Source organism: Saimiri boliviensis, chromosome 12, assembly GCF_048565385.1.
Source record: "Saimiri boliviensis isolate mSaiBol1 chromosome 12, mSaiBol1.pri, whole genome shotgun sequence".
Taxonomy (NCBI): domain Eukaryota; kingdom Metazoa; phylum Chordata; class Mammalia; order Primates; family Cebidae; genus Saimiri; species Saimiri boliviensis.
Genome location: NC_133460.1, coordinates 102,114,851 through 102,136,955, shown reverse-complemented (window position 1 = coordinate 102,136,955; position 22,105 = coordinate 102,114,851). Strand labels below are relative to the sequence as shown.

The 22,105-nt window shown below is 46.5% G+C and overlaps 1 long non-coding RNA gene across 1 annotated transcript; it reads right to left on the bottom strand.

Annotated features, from left to right (window-relative positions):
• Positions 1-1,967: 1,967 nt before the first annotated feature.
• LOC141580735 (uncharacterized) lies at positions 1,968-20,596 on the bottom strand. The gene is made up of 3 exons (XR_012513029.1): positions 20,175-20,596; positions 19,173-19,318; positions 1,968-2,252 (listed from the first exon to the last, which is right to left on the bottom strand). It is a non-coding gene; the product is annotated as an uncharacterized LOC141580735 (long non-coding RNA).
• Between the last annotated feature and the right edge of the window lie 1,509 nt (positions 20,597-22,105).

The following is a 22,105-nucleotide window of genomic DNA, read 5'->3' as shown; positions in this document are numbered from 1 at the left end:
CAACACGGCTTTCTCTCTGTTGCAGGAGAGAGAGGGTGCCATCGTGGGAGGCTGTTCACAGGTTCTGCCCACTCCCACTCATCCACTGTGCACCTTTGCTTTCCTCTGAGAAGTTCAGAGCAAGGCTCTCTACTGTACCGGAAAGACAGTTTCTCCTAATTAAACCTCAGAGGAGTGGAAGTTTCTTGGGTTTGTGATTTTCTGAAGGGTTATTGAAAATGTAAATCTAGTTGAGGAAAAATAGAGGGAGGAAGAGTAAGCTTGAATTTGAGAGGATGTCTCAGTGGTTAGGAAGAATCTCAGGGAATGATGAAATCTACTAGAAATGCACATCTTCCTGAACAAACTGATGTGCATTCAAGCAGTCTCTGGACCCTGGGAACTGCACGTGGGTGGTGCTCTTTCTCCCAGAGCCTTTGATTCCATTGTTCTTTGCTAGGATTTTCAGAAGAGAATTCTTATATGTGTGTGGTTGTGTGTGTGTGTGTGTGTGTGTGGTGTAACTATATCTATGAACAACAGTGTGAATATACTCAATGACACTGGATTACACAGTTGAAAATTATCAAAATGGTAAATATTGCATTATGCATATTTTACAACAATTAAAACAACATCACTGAAAGGCACAGAAGAATCTAATTTTCAAGTAGAATTTAGAAGCATAAGTAAGGAACGGAGTTTTAAGTTTATAACTATAATGTATCAAGGATTCATTGTATTAACCAAATAAACTTCTAAATCATCCCTTTAGCGCACAAAATTACCCTCAAGCTAATTTTTTTAAACTCTTAAGTTAACAGCAGTAATTCAAGAAAATTATTTGGTCAATTAAATCAGTTGTATCAGTGGGGCTGTGGTGTGAACTCAACCTTATTCATCTTTACCAACTTCCCATTCAACTTGTTCTGAGGACAGCTTTTTACACACTCCTGTCTATAATCTCACATGGGTTCCATAGCTGTATCTGTCACTTACAAAATAAAGAACACAGACCCATCCAATGATAACTTTGTAAAAAGTATAGCCAGATGAGTGTGTGCATGTATATGTATTCTACACACAGCAACCCCCTTCATATCTCTCACTGCATTGTGTGGTAGAAAAAAACTTGGAGACTGGGGTTCAAGCTCAGGCTCTGCCCCATATCCCATGGTATATAAGGGGAACAGAAGACACATGAATTCATTAGGCCTCAGCTTCCACACCTGTAAGATGAGGATGACGCCAAGGCACACTCTGCAAGGTTGATCTCAGAAAGAACTGTAATGGTGTCTGCGAAGATACCGGGCACATGCAGAGAAAGCACCCCATGAATGGCCATCGTTCCTCATCTATGAGAGGGGAGGGAGTACTGGCCTTGAGTGTGTGAAAGCCTCTGATGGTTCTCCACAACCTCCTCTGCCTTCTCGCAAAGGACACCCTCACGATCCTCGATCTGTCTCTATTTTCTAAATAGACTCCCAGAAAGTTGACCTATGCATAAATGTATGATGTAACTTTGCAAATTAAATGTGTAATGCTTTTAAAACAACGATGCCCTTTCCTCCCTTGCTCCCCACCACTGGGACCAGGTAATTTGCAACCACATCTGTTGTAGGTGTTGGGAATACTCAGAGATATTTTTAGATCCTGGCCTGGGGTTCAAAGGTAAAGAGGCTGGCTCCTGGGACCCAGTGATGCCTGTGGCATCAATCAGGTAGCAGGGGCCAGGCAGGAGGTTCTGTGAGCAGGGTGGATCAGAGGGAGGTGGGTGAGTAGAGCAGCAAGCAGAGAAGCCAGAAAGAATGGGACTGACTGCTGTTAGGAACAGTGAAAGGCACAGCACCCCCTGCCCAAACACACAAAATGCACTTAACTTATCAGCTCTTACTTAACCAGATATTACCTCGCTCAGGGAAAGAACTTAACCTCTCCGAGCCTCAGTGACTTTATTTGTAAAGTAAGGAAATAGACCCACTTAGCTCTTCTGCTGAGGTCATTCAGGCTGGCAGCACTTTAATGTACAGAGTGTCTGCTGGATACTCCGCTTTGTGCCAGGTGCTGGAGGGAGAGGCATGGAGGGTCACAGAGAAAAAGAGGAAGTGTAATCGTCACCCTTGCCTGAAAGAAGCCATCACTCTTCTGCAAATGTTGTCATGCTCTTCACTCTTAGAATAAAATCCAAAGTCTTTACCAAGATCTACACAAAACTTTGGGATCCAGCCCTGGTACTTCTATTAGACAATATTTTGTAATGTTCCTTTGACATCCTGAAACAAAATTCAGAGATTGCATAATTTATTCACACAAAGATGTTTTAATAAATATAATAACTATAATATAAAAACAAAATAATAGAAGATATTTTAATGTTATACTGAAATATATTATTTTGATATAAATTTTTTTAAAAAACAAAATAATGTAATATAAAAACAAAAAAGAAGCAATTTGTCATAAAACAGCATGCATTTCAATAGGTAAATCCTCTGACGTGACTTCTCTAGTGAACAACAGAAAGCAATCATGTACCTATGTTTGGGTGTAAAACCACAGAGAATGCCACAGCTACAGCTACAGACTGACAACATGTATATTGTTTTGGAGATTCAAATACCAGGAGTGATGTTGCCATGGGTGACCTGATTGTCCCAACATGGTAAGCACGGCTCGAAAGCCTAAATGAAACACGGTGTCGTTTTCCCTTAATTTACATAGTAGTTGCTTTCTAGACAATTCTATATATAATTGAAACTGTGCTAAAAATCACTTTCTGTTTATATAAATAAGAGAGTTAAGTCCAGGCTCAGATTTTCACTAATAGGCCTTTGACCTATGTGAATATCCACCAGGACATCCTGAAGTCAGGCAGGACTCAGAACAGTTTATGGTTGTGTGAGTCTGTTACCCACACTGCTTGAAACCTTGCATCCTCCCTGGCACCTGCTCACCAAATTCACAGTATCCCCCTTCCCTACTGCCCCTGAAATATCCCAATAAACTTTAGAGGGCAATACTGCCCACCTCAGGAACCCCTGATCTGATGTCTGGCTACCTCCCTGACACTGTCCTACTCTCTCTTTGTTCATCACATTCCTGGACACCAGCTTTTCCCCACGTCACCAGGCACACCAAGGGGCCTTTGCACACGCTATTCCCTCACCACGAATGCTCTTCCCCAGATGTGCACGTGGTGGCCTTCTCATTAGTTGTGTCTCAGTTCACATAACATTTCCCTGACAGTGGCTTTCCCTGACCACACTATCTACAGTAAGGCAGACGTTCCCACCCTGCTGTCCGAAGCCTATCACCTCATTCTTTTTTTTGAGATGAAGTCTGGCTCTGTCACCCAGGGTAGAGTGCAATGGCATGATCCTGGCTCACTGCAATCTCTGCCTCCGGAGTTCAAGTGATTCACCTGCCTCAGCCTCTTGAGTAGCTGGGACTACAGGTACACACCACAATCCCTGGCTAATTTTTGTATTTTTTACTAGAGATGAGGTTTTACCATATTGGCCAGGCTGATCTTGAACTCCTGACATCATGTTCCACCCACCTCAGTCTCCCAAAGTGCTGGGATTACAGGTGTGAGCCACCAGGCCTGGCCTGCCTTTCACCTTGTTCTTATCTCTCATGTCACGTTTCATTGCTGTAATGATCTGTTTCTAGCTTGTCTTCCCCACTAGACTGGAGTCGACAAACTTTTCTGTAAAGGGCTATATTAGAAATATTTTAGGCTTTGCAGGCCATGTGATCTCTGTCATGACAGCTCACTCAACTCTGCCATGGTAGGAGCCACAATGCATGAACACAAGGGCATGACTGTGTTCCAATAAAACTTTATTTACAAAATCAAGTGTCAGGCTGTATTCCACCTGTGGGCAGCAGTTCACCAGCCCCTGCCCTGGACTATAAGCTCCACATCTGTCTGGTTTCTTCTTGAAACCCTTGGGTCTAACATAGCACAGGGAAGATGGTGAGAGCTGAATGCATGTTTGTTGAAGAAATGACTGTTGTCCAGTTGGAGTGAGGAACAACAGAAAACATGAGAAAGATATACCAATTCGTAGCACCTAGGGAAGCATTTACATGTTGATTGCACAGCCAGCACTGCAAGAGTCCTGAGGAGGAAAGGGCAGAAGAATTCAGGGAGGGCTTCCTGGAGGAAGTGACCCTGAATGGGACATGAAGGATTTGGGATTTGGACCATGATAATCATGGCATTTACTTGTTTAGTCATTAATTCCTCCACTAATTCAGGGACTTTTGTCAAATGTCATATAGGTGTCGATGAAACACATGCAATGCTCTCAGGGAAGAAGGAGACTTTGGGCCTGTTGCCAGGACAGTCTGGAGATTTCAGAAACTCTGTGGCCCAGTCACACTTTGGGTGCCTAATGTGTACCAGACAGATGAGGGTCACATCCCAGGCATAGCACAGTAGTGCCACAATTGGCCATCCATCCCACCAGCCAGCCACAGCAGCCAACCGGCCCTGGGCCATGCCTGTGAAATTAGTGCCTGCTTGCTCTCAGCCTCGGCCAAACCCTCTCCCTCCAACCTCGCCCAGTCCCAGGGCCCCAGACTTCTGCCCTCTCACACCTTTATCACAACCTGCTCTTGGATCCTCCATTCACCCAGCAACATAATCACACAGGAAGGAGGTAGAGTCATGGGGGGTCTTCAGATAGACTCCTCGGTGGACTTTGAGCCCATGTGCCCCTGGGTTTTCAGAACATCATGGCACACCTGCCAGGCAGTGTTAAGTAACTGAGGAGGAACATTTCAGCACCAGGATGGCCACCTTAAGACCATATGTGATGGTCTTAAGGAGTTATTTCAGGTTCTTTTTAAAAATGGATCAAGATTTTTCCCATTTTTCCCTCTTGATTGTTCTTCCCTCCAAAGCTCCAGGACGGACGTGTACCTCCTAAGAACCTCCTAACTGTTTTTCTTTCTCTCTTTGCTTTGGCTTTTAAGAAACTCAGAGCCAAACGTATAGTTCCCAGTCTCTCCATGGCATACCTGCTGTGCAGAGAGTCCTCAAACTGATTTTCCTGGCTTATTTCTCTTGCATTTGTGGTCGTACTGGATGCTCTCTGCAGGCCAACTCAAGTCCCATCAAAAACAAGCCAGGTGTCCCTTTTGTAAAAACAAAACACAACAAAAAAATTGCAGAATGGCCGCCCTGTCTCCCTACCCCCTCCAACCCTGAACATATTTCATTAATATTAAACTTAATTGTTTGGCAGTTTAGTTTGATCTAAGCAACCCAGTTTATTATTAGTATTTCATAAACAATACATTTTATATCTGCTAATGAGGGGTAAAACTAATCAACTCATTTCTTGACACAGTATCCATATTGTATCATGAAAACATCTCCTACAGGAAACTCTCTGCTAGGGCCTCCTCCCTGTCCTAATCTTGGCTCTGTGTCCTTGTGGAGACCCCGACCCAGTGTGCTGTGTAGGGCAGCCCACAGCATTTCTGTACCCGGGGAGCTGGGGGCTGCAGACCAGAAGCGAAGGTCACACATTTTTTAAATCCCCAAAGGGCTGCTCTTCGTGAAGTGACTAAGAGCCAGGCTTTGGGATGGGAGAACCCCTCCTTCATTCCTTTGTTAGCCATTCAATAAATGGAGCACCAGCCGGGCACGATGGCTCACCCCTGCAATCCCGGCCCTTTGGGAGGCCAAGGCAGTTGTATTGCTTGAGGTCAGGAGTTCAAGACCAGCCTGACCAACTTGGTGACACCCCATATCTAATAAAAATACAAAAAATTCGCCGGGCATGGTGGTGGGTGCCTGTAGTCCCAGCTACTCAGGAGGTTGAGGCAGGAGAATCACTTGAACCCAGGAGGTGGAGGTTGCAGTGAGCCAACATCGCACCACTCCACTCCAGCCTGGGCAACAGAGTGAGACTTGGTCTCAAAAAATATTTTGTAATAACAAATTTAAAAACTTTTTAAATAAAAAATAAATGGAGCAACTTTGGGGGCCAAACTTCATGCTAATCACTGGGAAAGCAGAAAAACAATGTGAAGAAAGTCCACTCCCTCACGGACCTCACCTCCCGGTAGTGTGGTAGACCACAATCAACCAGGAAGCCACCAAGTAAACCAGATTTTTCCAAATCGAGCTAAGATAACAGTGAACAACGGGCAGGGCGTAGCCAGAAAGACCTCTCAGGAGAGGCAGCATCGCATCGGAGCTGGCCATGAGAAGAGGAGGGGGAGGCTGCAGTCACCGAGAACCACAGCAGAAGTCCAGGGCAGGAATGAGCATGGGACGCAGAGACCGAAGCCTAGAGGCCAGTGAGGCTTCCACCCAGCCTCTACCAAGAGGCTTCAGGGTGGAGAGGCAGCCTCCAAGATGCCTGGGAAAACTGCTTGGGGCCTCCATAAATGCATCTATGGTGACAAGACAATGTCACCTCACTCACAAAATGCTGATCCTAGACATTGGAAGACACCAAAGAGAGAAAAAACAAAAAGAGGGGGTAGAAAGTGGGGCCAGAGATTCTCTTCTAAATACGCCAGCAGCCCTTGTGCCAGTGGGCACTGTAAAGATGCCAATGCCTCCAAGAGTCTGGTCCCTGGCAGGGCCAGCTGAGGACCCCAAGCCTCCCGGCAAAGCCTAGCCTGGTGGCTGTGTGGTTTGATGGGCTGTCAAGAGGACCATAGAGCTGTGTAGAGAATCGAAGACCATCTTTTCATAGCTGACAAGTGAAAGCTCTTTTCTCTCTGCATTTAGCTTGAGATAATGCCATTCTGGGCGCACCTAGGAAGACAGAAATCTACTTGACAAACAGCAAGGGCTTCTTGCCCCATCCACGAGTGGGTGATGCTTTCAGACCTGGCAGAAAAAGGTTCCCAATGCCAGCAATCTCAGGCATTCCTTTGAGGCCTGCTGGCAACGTCTGATCACCAAGATCACACAGCGACAAGCCTGGAAGACACAAAACTCTACCTTGCCACCTTTTTAATGAGTAAAATTCTCTGGCTGCTGCCACAGCCCTCAGAGACCAGCTATTAATGAGCGCTTAGAATAGACCTTGCCTGTTTGATCTACGTACGGTGGCCTGGGAGAGACACTTCAATTTCCATTTTACATCTGCTGCCATGTTCAAGTGTCTCCTTAAGGGCAGTAAAACACTTTGCAAATTTTGTCTTTAAAGAGACATGTTCAAAGAAGCATCCTCTCCCCGCAGCCACATTCTATATGTGAGCACTTTTCAATTTTCAAAGTATATATTTAGATTATGTATATCAAAACCCAAGAGACACTGCCAGGCCACAGGGCCTCAGCTGCACACACACTTCTCTTCCTGTGTCTTGGGGCTGCGAGAAGAGGACTTTCTGGGTTCATCCTCCATTCTGTGGCTTCACTCACTGAGATAGGGATGGTTGCAGGGGACAGGGACAGCTGGTGTTTCATGCTGACTTGAAGATACTGGTCCCAGGCCAGCAGGCGGTGTGGACCATACCTTGAGTACCACGATTTTCAGAGATTTCACCTGCAGTTGGGAGTCAAGGTACCCAGGAAGGGAGGCTGGGTCGGGTGCTCAGATAGCCACAGCAGGGCCTGGAAAAGAGGCATGGGTGGCCTGAGCCCACCAAGGGAGTCAAGGGTTGAGGCTACATTCGAGATGCAATTTTCCAGGGGTCTTTCCTAGATTAGAGGAAGGTCCAGAGTGGAAGAGAAAAGAGGAGGTGGAGGCAAGAAAATGGCTTTGGAAGAAAGTGCAGGCTTGGAGTTCTCAGGAATGCCCCTGTTGTCACAAGGGACCATTTCCAGCAATGTGAGGTGAGGGCAAAGACAGTACATGAACTGAGAGGTTGTACAATGTGCTGGAAAGCATTCTCTCCAGCTCTGGCATTTACCAGCTGTGCAATTTGCAGCAAGTTGCTTAGCTTCTTGGAGCCTCAACTTTTAACTTGTAAAATGGGATCACAATCCCTTAGCCTGCAAGATTGTTGGGAGGTCACATGCCTTGCCACACGTACAGTGCTGGTGTATGGGTGGTGCTGGCTCAATGATGTCTGTGTTTGTGTCTATAGACTCATCATCAGAGAGCAGCTCAGAACAGGAAATCCATTCTCTAGTCAGCCTCAGAAGGTGCACAGGATAAATGTGTTATGAACAGGAAAATAACTCCAGAGAAGTAAAACGTATCTATATTTTGAAAGAGGGCATTGTGGGATGACAGCCACTGACGGTATGAATTACTATTGATTTCATCATTATTGCCACCTCCAGAAGAAATGGCCCTGAAAGCACCCTAAACCGGTGGCATCACAGGGTGTTTCCAGTGATCTCAGAGTGTTACAAAACTCATCAAACCTGAGTTTTCTCTGGTTCAAAATGCCACCATTCTCCAACACCAGGACATTGGCAAGCAGGACACCTGGCACACAATCTGGCGTTGCAGAGCCTGCTCACTACTCCTCCGGGATCCAATCCCCCATTCTTCCCCAACTGAGAGCTCCTCTATTCCAGAGACAGTGATATTTCCAGTCAAAGACCTGACAGCCCAGCCCCTCCCACTGCCAGGTGTTGACCACACAATTAACTCCTGGCCAATGAAACATGAGAAGCTAGTGGGGAAGGACTTCTGGGAAGGTTATTTGAAAGGGAGAAAAGACAACTGGAAAAAGTCCTTTTTGCTTTGCCCTCTCCCTCCTTGCCACTGCCTGGAATGCAGACACAATGGCTGGAGCTGCAGCAGGCATCCTGAAATACTGAGGACAACAGCCATATGTTGGGCATGGCAAAGCAGAAGAGACACAGCCTGGGCCCAGATGATTGTGAAGCCACCACACAAGCCTACCCAGGACTTCTTCAATGTCAGAGGGGAAGCCTGTGTGCATGTAAGCCACTGTTACTTTGGGTTTCTGTTATGTGCAGCTAAACCTGATCCTAAATACATGCTTACTTACTGGAGGCTGGTGGTTATGTCAAAGAGGAGCTCTGGGTCCCTGGATACCAATCCATTTTCAGCAAGAGACATTGTGGGGCATGGGGAAGAAGGGGGCAGAATGTCCTGGTGCAAGATGAGGGTCTTAGTACCTACCCATCTTGGCTAGTGCTAGACCTCACAGTGAGTGACCCATCTCTCCCTATTTCACCTTCTAGAGACCTCCATTCCTTCCAGCCAAAGCCTGAAATCTAGGAGAGATGGGTGCCACAGGAAAGAAGCATAAGTCAAAATGAACCCAGGTTCAAGTCTTACCTCTGATTCTTACCAGCTGTGTGGCTTTGGGCAAAAGCCTTTTAACCCTTAAGTCTCAGTTTTATCCTCTGTAAAGTGGGAATCAGAGTAACACCTACCTCAAAGGGCTATAGGAATAATGTAAGTAAAGTGCCTAGAATTCAGTTCTTAGAAATGATAGCCATTATGATGCAGATTCATTATGAATTGACAAAAGTATTTTCAGAGAGAGGTCTTAGGACAATGGCATGTCCTCTCTGTAAATGCAGAAGGTAGCAGTGCTTAGGCATCACTCTATGTCTTCCAGGAAAGGTGGAATCAGCTCTGTTCCTGACAGAACTGGAAAGAGGACATAAATGGGAGGGGGGAGACCCAGATCGTGTCAGTGGTTTGCACTAACTAGCTCTTTGACCCCAGACAAGTAACCTACTCCTTCTGAGCCTCAGTTTCCCCATCCATGAAATGAGGATGCCAAACTCCATTTCTGAGGTTCCTTCCAGCATTAAAGTGCATCAATTCCATGAATACAGGCAGCCTGGAAAACCAGGATCAAAACAATCACTCCACCCTCTCTCACTTTGACCTGCTGTCTTAACCCCAGCTAATCATTTTCCAATGTTCTTTCCTCTTGTATTCCAATCAAGGGCCTGGTTCAGAACAAAGCATCATTTCTGCAGACACTGAGGCTAAATCTAAGGGCTGGGTCAAGAGGAGATTTGAGGGAGTAGTTTGTTTCACTTCATGAAAACTTTCCGTAAAAATTCAGATGTGCAAAACTCATACATTAAGAGATTTTTGGTATCTAACAAAGTGATTTAGAAATACAATAAATTTGCTCTTCTAAGAGTCTCCCACATAGACAATGGGGAGGAAATTTTGCAGAGTGCTTGGCTACCATGCTTGAGGTCCTGAACTAGATATTTAATACAAGTCATTTAATCTAACCCTCTCCATAAGCATCCCATCAGGTAAGCAATGCCATCCTCATTTTGCCAATAAGGTAGAGAAACATGAAGTTACATCTTTTGCTTAAATGAGGGACACACAGACAACAAGTAGTTAAGCCAGTACTATAATCTAGATCTAATCTAGATTGTCACCACCGTACCATAATCTCCAGGCCTGAAAGAAAATGGCACAGTATGGGAAGATGGCTAGGCCAGGTATCAGAACAGAGTTTTGTCCTAAAATCAGCTTCTACTGGCTGGCTGTGTGATACTGGGACAGTCACAGAATCTCTTGTTTGCCTGAATTTTCTCATGTGTCAAAGGTGCATATTGGGCTGGGCGCAGTGGCTCATACCTGTAATCTCAGAACTTTGGGGGGCTGAGGCGGGTAGATCATCTGAGGTCAGGAGTTCAAGACCAACCTGGCCAACATGGTGAAACACTGTATCTGCTAAAAATACAAAAAATTAGCTAGGCATGGTGGCGGGCACCTGTAATCCAGCTGCTTGGGAGGCTAAAGCAAGAGAATCACTTGAATCTGGGAGGTGGGGGTTGCAGTGAGCCAAGATTGTGCCATTGCAACAAGAACAAAACTCCATCTCAAAAAAAAAAAAAAATGGCATATTGGACAGATCAGAGCCTGCATGCACCTGCTAACAACTCTCCATGCTGCCACAATGCCTCCATCCTACTCCAAACCCAATGTATACCAGGACCACCAAGTAGAGAGCAGGTAGTCATGGAAACAATGCCTTGCTGCCTGCTTTGCTTGGGACCCTCGTAGTGAGCACATCTTCCCCCACAGAAGGCTGGGGAACTTGCCTTCACTCTGCCTTTCCCCGGCCCCTTCTGACCACTCTGGAAGCCTGAACATGTCGCCATTGGGTTTCCAAACTCAGACAGATCTGCTTACAAACCTGAATGTGCAGCATGGACTCTGAGATCACTGAGGGCCTCTTTAAATGTTTTCCCCAACCCCCATTCAAGTTGGAGGCTCTCTTCACTCAGCAGTTCCATCAGTACGTGGGGCCTCTCACTTCCATTAACATTCACCTGCATCAGCCTTGCAGTGCCAAATGATGGAAGTGCTTCCTGACATCCTATGAGACTGTTGCAACATATAGATGATGTCGCTGTAAAAAATTTAACAGAACAACAATTGACACTAGAAGGCTTTTGGATTTGCCAATGAATCTGATGCCTACGTGTTGCCAAAAGCATTTATTGTCTCATAATTTGATTTACTTTTTTCCATGCTGCTCCTAGGGCCTGCAAGTAGGGGCAAAATGGCTGAGGCCTCCAGATGCCATGGAGGCTAATAAAGCGTGCTGTGCTCCCAGCATGCTCTCTGCTGTCAGAAACCGGCAATTAACTTAATAGGGTTCTTGAAATGGAGTCGATCCGGGAAATGTGGCATGTGTTGACACTCTCCTGCTGATCCAAGCAGCCTCCCACCATTGACTTGCAGGGTCTGTTTGCTATTTGAATTATTTAGGAGCTTGTTATGTGAATTAAAAAGCAGCACTTTGCAGCATTAAGTCTAATATTTTATGATCTTCAATTGATTAGGTGGGCTTTCAGGATTACATGGAAAGGTTAAGATAAAACACGCCTCAGACAGGCAGCTTTCACCAGTCTGCTTTGCTTTTCAAAATCCTAGAGGAAAACCCAAAAGGGGCCTGCCTCCTTTTTCCCTTCCACTCAGTCTTCTGGAACCTGTTTTTTGGGCCATCAGGGAGCTTTAGCACCTGGTGGCCCAAAGCTACCACGATGACATCATGCCATCATGCCCAGTGAGACGGCATTCCAGGCCTGGGCCTACAAAGAGAAAGCCCGGCAGTGGGTCCCAGCCACTCACTTGGACCTGAGATGGGCACCACTGCCATACCTGCCTTTGGCCAGGGGTGTAGGTAGCACATGCCCCACAGAGCATACAGACCACCAAGCTTCAGGCAATCTCCCTCTGCCATGAGTGCCGGTTCATGCTTTCCCTGTCCCGCCAGCTACCACTGTCTTCCCCCTGGTTGGTGACAATGGCATTCTCCTGGGCTTCTCCCACTATTCCTATTCCAATCTACCCTGCACTTTGTAGTCAGAAGGATTTTTCTAAAACTCAGCTCTGGTCACAACACTCCCCTGCTCAATGGTTCCAAATTTTCTGCTAAGTATACACTCTTCAACCCAGCCCCACCTCTCTTTCTAGCCTCATTTGCCATTGTTCCCATGAAACCCAGCCGGCAAGAGATGCTCATTATTCTCAAAACACACCTGTGCCTTCTGGACTCTGAAGAATTGTTCGTGGCATTCACTTGGTGCATTATGCCTGATGTGGTTTCGCTGTGTCCCCACCAAATCTCAACTTGAATTGTATCTCTTAGAATTCCTACGTGCAGTGTGAGGGACCCAGGGGGAGGTAATGAAATCATGGAGATGGTCATCCGCATGCTATTCTCATGATAGTGAAGCCTCAGGAGAACTCATGAGTTTGCCAGGGGTTTCTGCTTTTGCTTCTTCCTCATTCTGTCTTGCTGTCACCACGTAAGAAGTGTTTTTTGCCCTCCGCTATGATTATGAGACCTCCCCCGCCACATGGAACTGTAAGTCAAATTAAACCTCCTTTGCTTCCCAATCTCGGGTATGTCTTTATCAGCAGTGTAAAAACAGGCTAATATAATGCCTCTCTTTTCACCTATTAAAATTCTGTAAGTCCTTGATAATTAGAAAGAGTAAAGAGGTATACAATATAGAGCTCACTGTGTTTCACACACTTTGCACATTAATTCACTTATTTAATCCTCCTGGTCATCCTATTAGGTAGGTACCTTTATTATCTCCATTGTACAGATGGTAAAACTGAGACTCAGAGAGGCTAGACAACTTCCCTAAGTCACTCTGCTAGCAAGTGGCAGAGCTGGGATTCAAATCCAAATAGACAAGGCTCATCCCAATCCCACTTCCTGGGTAAGGGCACCTCCATCCCTACCCTTGTGGCCTCTTTCTACTTTGAGGACAGCCACATCCACCTTCCAATGGCACTGACTTATTTGGGCTGGAAGTGGAGACACACAGCCCCCTCTCTACCAGGATACCAATGCTTGGAAGAGTTGGGCTTCCCCTGCATCGTCACAGGACTGAGGGCCAGCGTTTGCACGCAGTGGGTGCTAGTTCACCCTGACTGCAGGAGGGCTCTCACCCAAAAGTCCTCGCCCGTAGAGCAGTGCTTACTTGGTCCTTAATGCACTTTCCAAGTGGCAGAAGAAGGTATTGCAGGTGCCGAGGGAGTGAAAGAGCAAACTCTAAAGGAAGAGGGTTTTGCATTTAAATCTAGGCTCCACTTCTCTTCACCTACAAAAACTTGTTTTTCCCACCTGTAAAATAGTGATCACAGCAGTACTCACTCCATAAGGAAATTATCAAAGTGAAACAAAATAACTCATCGAAAGCATCTGACATACGTTGCTCCCAGCACACCGTTAAGGGCCAGGAAATGCTGGGTGTTATGACCATTGGATTCACCCACGCTGTTTACCGTCTCAGCTCTGGGACTCTGGGCCTGGCGTCTTTACACCTCCACTTCCTCATCTGCATCATAGGCTATTTAAAACTCACCTCGTAGGATTGGGAGGGTGGTGCCAAACTAAGAGAAGGGCCTGGAACAGAACAGGCATTCGATATATTACATTATTTTCGATTAACATAAACCTCACTCAAGCTGAGGATTTTAATTTTTTCCAGAAGACCATCAGGATGGTCCCTGGTCCCTGAAATCAACAACTCTGTGCAAAACAAATGATGTCTGCCTTGCACCCCAACCCTGCAGCAATCAAGGGGAATGATAACAGCACAGCCTCAGCCTCTGGAGAGTGTGGGCTTGAATGGGGAGGCGGCGCTGAAAGAGCCCATCTCACCCAAGGCAGAACCAGGGCAGGGCTGGATGGCGAGGAGGGGGCTTTGGAGCAGAGTCTCAAGTGCTCAGCGGGGAGGAGCTGCAGTCTGCCTGATCCTCTAACCTGTGATCCATCAAATCTATTGGGTGTGCCATGAGGCTGAGAGCAAGCACTCTGGCAATTGCAGCACAAAGGAGAGTGTCGCTGTGATGCGCGGTGCCTTTGTAGGAGACCGGTGCCCTGAGAGGCCAGCTGTCACTAAAATTCCTTAGGTAAGGGGCTGTCTTCAGAACCTCTCTGATGCAGGGAGACCCTGAAGCCAGGAAGTTGCTCTCAGGAATTGTCTCACTACCATCAATAGCAACTGCTGAGTCTTGCTTTTTAAGGCAGTAAGGCCGTAAGAGGGCTGGAACCAAGAAGACTCTAAAATACATGCAAAATCTTGAATGCATCTAAGTAGCTGTGTACACTAGATACAAGTTCTATAAAGTTCAGTGTTGTCAGGACAGGCTCACTGCTAGCTGCAATCACGAATACCGGAATACTGCGTGTGTCTCAATGGTTTCATACAAAGTGTCCCATTCCAGGCAGGCCTGCAGGGAGCAGGCAATGGAGGGCAAGTTTTCCTGGCAGGGGCTTCACCATCTTCTACACATAGTTTCCAAGGTCCCACTGAGCATTGACAGTCAGTTGCCAGATGGATGAGAAAACAAACACGAGGATTACAGGAAATTTTAGGGGCCAGGCCTGAAAGCACCATATATTATCCCTGACCACATTCCATTGGCCGGAACTCAGTCACATTGGGCTCTGACCCCAAAGGAGGTTGGGACATGTCTTCCTGTGCACCCAGAAAGGAAAGAAAACTGGGTTGGAGAACACATCAGTCTTTCAAAAGGGTTTGTACTGAGAAAAAATGTTAAAAGAGCAGGGAGGTAAAGAACAATAAGTACTATTTGCTTTGTGTTCACCATTTAATCCTCACTATCAATAATGGGTTTTTTAAAGTTTATACCCATTTAACAGATAAAGAAACTAAAGCACAGAAAACTAGGTCACCTACCTGAGATCACACAGTGGTAAGTGGTGAAACCAGGAGTACACTTCCTGCTCATCTCTTGTCAACATACAGCTGTAAAGCCACTCCACTTTGTGACTTTCATGTGTTATCTATTTTTTTATTTTATTTTTATTTATTTATTTATTTATTTATTTATTTATTTATTTATTTATTTTTGAGACAGAGTTTCGCTTTTGTTACCCAGGCTGGAGTGCAATGGTGCATTCTCGGCTCACCGCAACCTCTGCCTCCTGGGTTCAGGCAATTCTCCTGCCTCAGCCTCCCAAGTAGCTGGGATTACAGGCATGCACCACCATGTCCGGATAATTTTTTGCATTTTTAGTAGAGACGGGGTTTCACCATGTTGGCCAAGATGGTCTCAATCTCTTCACCTCATGATCCACCCGCCTCGGCCTCCCAAAGTGCTGGGATTACAGGCGTGAGCCACCGTGTTTGGCTGTGTTACGTATTTTGAATGGGAAGAAAAATGTGCATAGAGAAGATAAAGCGGAGCTGATATTTTGGGGTCAGCTAATATTTATTGCCTGTTTATTCTGTGACAACATCATTCGAAATGCTTTTCTATGTATTGCATAATTGACTCCTCCCAATCCAGCTATGACTTCACCTTTATGGATATGGAAACTGAAGCACAGAGAAATAATATAATTTGCTCAAGGACCCACAGCTAGTAAGCAAAGAATTGGTGCCTCCATCCCCAGTGGCTCCACTGAGGAGTCCTATTGCAACTCCTCATCCCCATTCTTGGACTCATTCAGCATGGAGTTGCTCTTGGTCGCCCATGAGTTCAAAGCAAGCAGTGTACATGCCTCCATCATCCTCATGCCCTATCATACAGCCTAAATCTGCCCCCTTGGAAGTCATGGTCTAAGGGCAGAAACCCTCCCAAGGGCATATTGGCATCCTGGTAAAGTCACCAGTAACTGGTAACCTGAGAGCACCATGCCAGAGGCCAAGAGCCCATTTATGTGGCACCACAAGCCCACAGGCAGCTGGCATCCCCTTCACGACTTTACTAGATTCACCCAGTGGCTTCACGAAGGGAACATTTTTACTATCTTGGACCGTCCTGTCATTTAAGTCAAAATAAATTCAGCCTCTGGGGCCAGAGGCAGGTCTGAGGTGAATGTAGAGGGAAACCAAGGCTATACTGCCTGTCGTATGCATGCCATCCTGACCCTCCGATGTGTTGCTCACACAGGGGGAGGTCCAGACCCACAGCGAGCTCCTGGGAATGGAGCGTGGTCCCTTGCCTTGCACCTTGCTCAAGTCCAGGGTGTTAACCATAAGCCTTTAATACAAAAGCAGCAAGCTGGTGGGCAGGTGGACGGGGTGTGGAATCGGGCCCCAGAAACTCAACAGGGATATTGTATGGATAGGGAAGGCTGGGCCAGGCATGGTGGCTCATGCCTATAATCCTAGCTCTTTGGGATACTGAGGTGAGCAGATCACTTGAAGCCAGCAGTTCAAGACCAACCTGTCCAACAGGGCGAAACCCCATCACTACAAAAACACAAAATTAGTCAGGTGTGGCGGAGCATATCTGTAATCCCAGCTACTCAGGAGGCTGAGGCACGAAAATCATTTGAACCTTGGAGGCGGAGGTTGCAGTGAGTGGAGATTGCACCCCTACACTTTAGCCTGGATGACAGAGTGAGACTCTGTTTCAAAAACTAAAAACATTAAAAAAATAAAATAAAGAATAGGGAGGGCTGAAAGACATGAAAGTGCTGAGGTTGTGGAGAGGAATCACTCAAAATAAATGTGCAGCTAAAGCGGAAAGTTCTGAGGCAGCAGAGCAGAAGGGGAGCTTTCTTACCAAGCTGGTGCAAGGACTCTGCAGAGCTGCAGCAAAGATGCGGGGACTGGAGTCAGCTACACTCAGTTCAGAGGCCAACTCCTCTGTCCATTAGCTCCAGTTCTTTCACCTCTCAGTGTCTTGGCCCATAAAATGGGTGCAATGTCAGTTTGGAGCCCCAGGGCTGCAGAGGGCCCACTGGGGTGGACCACACTAAGCATCAGCACCAGGCCAGGCCTGCATGCATCTGCAAGTGTTGGCTCAGGTGCCTTTGAATCCAATCCTTTTAGAAAAATATCTTTTTAGAAAAAAAAGTAACACATTTATCTAATAATCTGTATCATCAAATGAGACCTCTTATTACTCTATCTTTATAGCAGTTTTTATAGCATTTTTTTAAAATCATTTCTTCATTTTCCATGGGCCATGCATCCTGAACTAGAGGGCGTGAACTCTGCGGTGGGTCCCTCACCTGGCTCCACCCCATGCTGACCAGAGCCTTGGAACTGAATGTTTCTGAGGTCAGCAGTTTGCACTTCACAGAGCTCTTCCCTCTATGTTATCTTCTTTCATCCTCATTCACAGTGGCCCTGGGGGCAGGTAGAGCTGACCTCATTACCCCCATTTTACAAACAATGAAATGGAGATTCCTCAGGGCCTCCAGTTAGGGAGCAGTAGTTCTGGGGCTCTGAGTCAGGTCTTCGAGCTCTTAGCACAGGGTGTTTTTCCCTAACACCTGAGCAATCAGAGACTCAGCACCCTCTGCTGCCTGCAAATCAGCACATGCGCACCATGACTCTCCGACAGAGGCCTCACACAGGGTGAGGATAACAGCAGGGACCCTGGAGTGAAGCATCTCTGAGTTCAAATCCGAGCTCTGCCACTTTCTAGTCCGGAGATCATGGGCAAGCTGCAGGATCTGCCTCACCTATAAAATGGGGGTGATGTTACTCCCCACCACCTAGGGTTTCTGCAGAGATTTGAAGAGCTAATAATACATATCAAGCAGTTAGAACAGGGCCTGGTATGTAGTAAGAGCTGTAATATGTCTCTATTGATCTTCTGTGCAGGGAACTACCTCCTTCCACCCACCGTCTCTGTTTGTGTCTGTGGCTTTGAGCCCAGAGAGGGCTGAGGCTGTGCCCTATCCATTTTGGGGACTGAAACAGAAGGACAATGCAGCATGATGGTTAGGAGTGTAGGTCCTGGTTCCAAGCCCAGACCCTGTAAACTCCTGGCCACATGATCTGTTTCTGTGCTGAGCCTCAGTTTTCTCCTCTAAGAAGGGGACAATAAAAGAACCTATCTGTGAGTATTATATTAAGGAATGTAACACACATGAAGCACCTAGAGCAGTTCCTGGCACACGGGAAGTACTAAACAAGTGTTAGCTATCTGTGTCCCCAGCACCCCCACCATTGTGCCCAATGGGGCTAAGCAGCTGCTTTTGGATACATGAATGAGTTGAGTATTTATATTTCTTCTCTAGATAGCAAGAGATCCTCTCTAAATTCTATCCCAAAGATAGGGTCTTTGGGATGGGAGTTGCCACCAAGGATGGTCACTGTGGGTCAGATACTGATTGTTTATAATGATCTCACTAAGTAAATAAATAGCACAAGACAGGAGGCAGGCCAGTTTTGGAAATACTCCGCCCCTGGCTCCAGCCGGGGCACTCAGAGGCAATGACCCTGGCCAGTTGATTCCTCTCAGCCCCACCCAGCCTCTCTCAGGCTCCCTCATTCAGCCTGGCAAGCCTAGCAGGAGCCAGTCTAAAGCAGCTGACTCTGGGGAGAAGAAAAAGCAGGTGTGAATCTGTGACTAATGCCAAGCCACAGAGGGGCAGTCAAAGGAACAGAAAAGCTCTGACCAAGGAGGTTAAGGACAAAGGCCAGTCCCACAGGATGCAGTCACTGAGGGGGAAGAGGGCGTCAGAGGGCAGATAAAGCAGGCATTGCTGCACTGTGGGGTGGAGGTCTAGAAGATTCCTAGGGCCAGGCTGGGCCACAGCCAGCAGGGCCTTCAACTACAGAGGAATCCCAAAGGCCCCTCGGCCATCCATCAAGCCTCATCCTCAGGAACAGGGAGCCATGGAGAGAGTTCACAGAAGCTGGCTCCAGTCCATAGTCAGAACTCATCAGGGTAGATGCTGACATGGAGAAAAGTCTCCAGTTGTCTGGCACCCTTCTTGAGAACCTAGATTTCTTTCGAAAATTGTTCCTTTAATTTTGAAAGTATAATTTCCTTGTCAGTGATTTCACTTACAGCCCAGTAAAACAGACTTTGGCACTTAGAAAGGAGTCAATTCAACCACGTTGGCATGCGAGTTGGAAGGAAAGTGACTCCATTCATCCATTTCACAGTATTTGAGTGCCTACTACAAAGCAGGCACTGATCAAGGTGCTGCATACCTGCAGAGAACGAGAACACACGGGCCCCATTCTCATGGAACTTAAATTCTGGGGGAGAAGACAGACAATAAACATGAAGCAAATGGTGGAAAACATTCAGATCGAGATAAGTATTGGGAAGAAACAAAGAGCTTTATGAAAGTGAAGGGTAGGAGCGTTGATGGTGGTGAAGACCTCTCATCCAGAACAGATGAGCTGAGGCCCGAAGTAGAAGCCATGGCAGGGCCAGGGCAAGAGCTCTGCCTGCAAGTGCAAAGGCCCTGTGGCAGGGACACGTTTAGGGAGGTCCAGAAAAATGAAGAAGATGGACATGGCTAAGGCAGAGTAAGCCCTGCTAATAGTTACTGGGCACTGTACCTTGTGCCAGCCCACATGCTAAGCATGCTATTGGTAGCTCATGGAATGCCCTTAAGGCCCTTGCAGGTGGGGTTCCGTTATTAATCCCATTTACAGCTGGGAGACCAGAGAGGTTAAGGAATCTGCTCCAAGTCACCCTTCAAGGACAGGGCAGGCAGGATTCCATCCTGGCATTTCAAATCCAGAGCGCTTTAGAGAAGAGGCCCCGGGAAAAGCCGGAGAACCTATTTCCCATGGGCCTCAGGAAAGGGCGTGGATTTTGTTCCAAGTACAGTGGGAAGTGGTCAGGTCCCACAGTCCTTCCGAGGTTAGTTCAATTGTTATTAAGCGCTCAGTCAGGTGCTGTGTTCTATCCCAAAGCCCCTTCCTGCGTGCCATGCTGCCTGTGTTGAGCCTGGGGTCGGGACCCTTGGCATGCGGCCCTTTTAGCCACAGGCAACCCTCACTTTCCCGGCTGGCCCTCTCAAAGATCCCCTTACCCCAGTGTCTCCTGTCCCACCTAAACTTCTTCCGCTTCTGGACGAGAACTAGCGCTCTGCTCTCGGAGCGGCTCAAGTCTTGGGCTCTGAGCGCCCATGCGCGTCCCGGGATGCTCAGAGCAGAGTCCACCGCACTGCGCCCAGACGGGGCTCGCAGAGGGGCCTCTTCCCGCTTCTCCCTCAGCCGCGCCGCAGTCTCCAGGAGCCCCCCGAGGGGTCTCTAGTAGAGCGAATGTTAGCCGGATTAACCTGCTATCAAAGAGCCCCGGATCACCAACCCGCCCGGGGAACCCTTTGCGCCGGCAACTCGGCCTTGCATTTCCAGCGCCATAAGCCCCTGGTGCCCGCAGTGCCCATGTAGTTTATGCCCTGGCCGTAGCGCACAGACGCTGACCCCAGCAGAGACCCTGGCTCTGAGCCAGCTCCGAGCTCTGTGACCCCCGCGCTCTGATACCGGAACGTTCCACCCTGGAACGTCGGCTACCCTAGGCTTCTCAGCCTGGTGGTGGCGCAGCCTGATTGGCAGATTCCCCCTTGGCGGGGGTGGGGGGCCCGGGGACAGCCGTTGTGCACAATTGCTGTTTTTACTCCTGCCATCATTAATTCAACTATTGACAGAGAAAGGAGGGTCCGCCGCGGCTTTGTGTCACCCACTCACTGTAATTTACTTGAAAAGAATTAAATCACAATTACCTGCCATTTGTTTTGCATAAAACGAGCCTGTAATAGCAGAGCGCTTGAAAAGACAACAGCCCGATTGTTGCCGTATTAGAACAATATTTCCCAATTTGAAACTTAAAGCATTCGAATTAGCAGCTTTGTTTGACGGTGGCCCAGGGATAGGCAAGACTGACACTCCAGCTCGGACTCCAGACACTACAGTTAACGAGCATAATTTTCAGCCATTGAAGTCTAGACCGATTTTTTAAATTGTTGCACTTCTTGTACAAGTGTACCTCCCAAATGTTGGAAAGGAAAACGCAATCTTTTATCTGTTACCTAGCCCAGTTGATAACTTATCTAAATGCCAAGAAAATTCCTCTTGCTGGAGTTAATTCAGAGCAAAGTGTAATTAACCCACTTGAGATTTGTTTAAATGTCCAAAGAAATCACACTGTTTCTCCAAGTTACTTCTGTTCTCATTTTCTCTCCTTTAAGATATGGTGATCTTGTAAATATGACTGATTAGCTTTTAAACCAAGGTTTTAAAATGCATTTAATATTCAATTCTGCAAAATTACATCATTGTTAACTAATGTGTTCAGCAAATTTGGAGCAGGGTTGGTTTTTTAACAACTTCTGTGAAAGTAAACTGATGCTTTGAGTGAGCTGTAGTTTCCATTAGCATTCATGGCTTTTTAGTAACAAAATGTAACTGTTCAATCAAGCTTGTGTATTAAAAAGAACCCAGTTACTAATTGTAAGAACCCTTCCACAACTAGGAAAAACAGCAAATACAAAAATCCAGTTGGTAACATTGGAAGCTGTGTGCCGTGAGGGTAACAACATGCTACGGCAACTTTTGCAAATGAAAATAAAAAGAGGTGGCGGAAAAGAAGGTTGAAAGTAGAAAAGATGAAGAAAAAAAAAGACAGAATTGTAAAAATCTGATTGGCAAAAAGCAAGCTGAAATGCAGATTTAGTTCAGGGAATAATTAAAATGTAAAATAAGAAAACCTGATAACCCAGGAAAACAAATCAGGGAAGGAGTGAAATGCATCTGCTGTTGTTACCACTGGACTCACCCAATTCTGAGAAGTGCAATTTTATGATTGAAAGGTGACTCCTTTTTTAAGAGGTGTATTTTTTTTTAAAGAAAGAGAAAAGGGTACTGGCTTAAAATAATGAATGGCTTTTTAAAGGAAAAAATATTGTGTTGCCCTTTTTTTTTAATGTACGTGAAAATTTAAATGTTTAATTTTATTTTTAGTGACTTTTAAATTTTTTAATG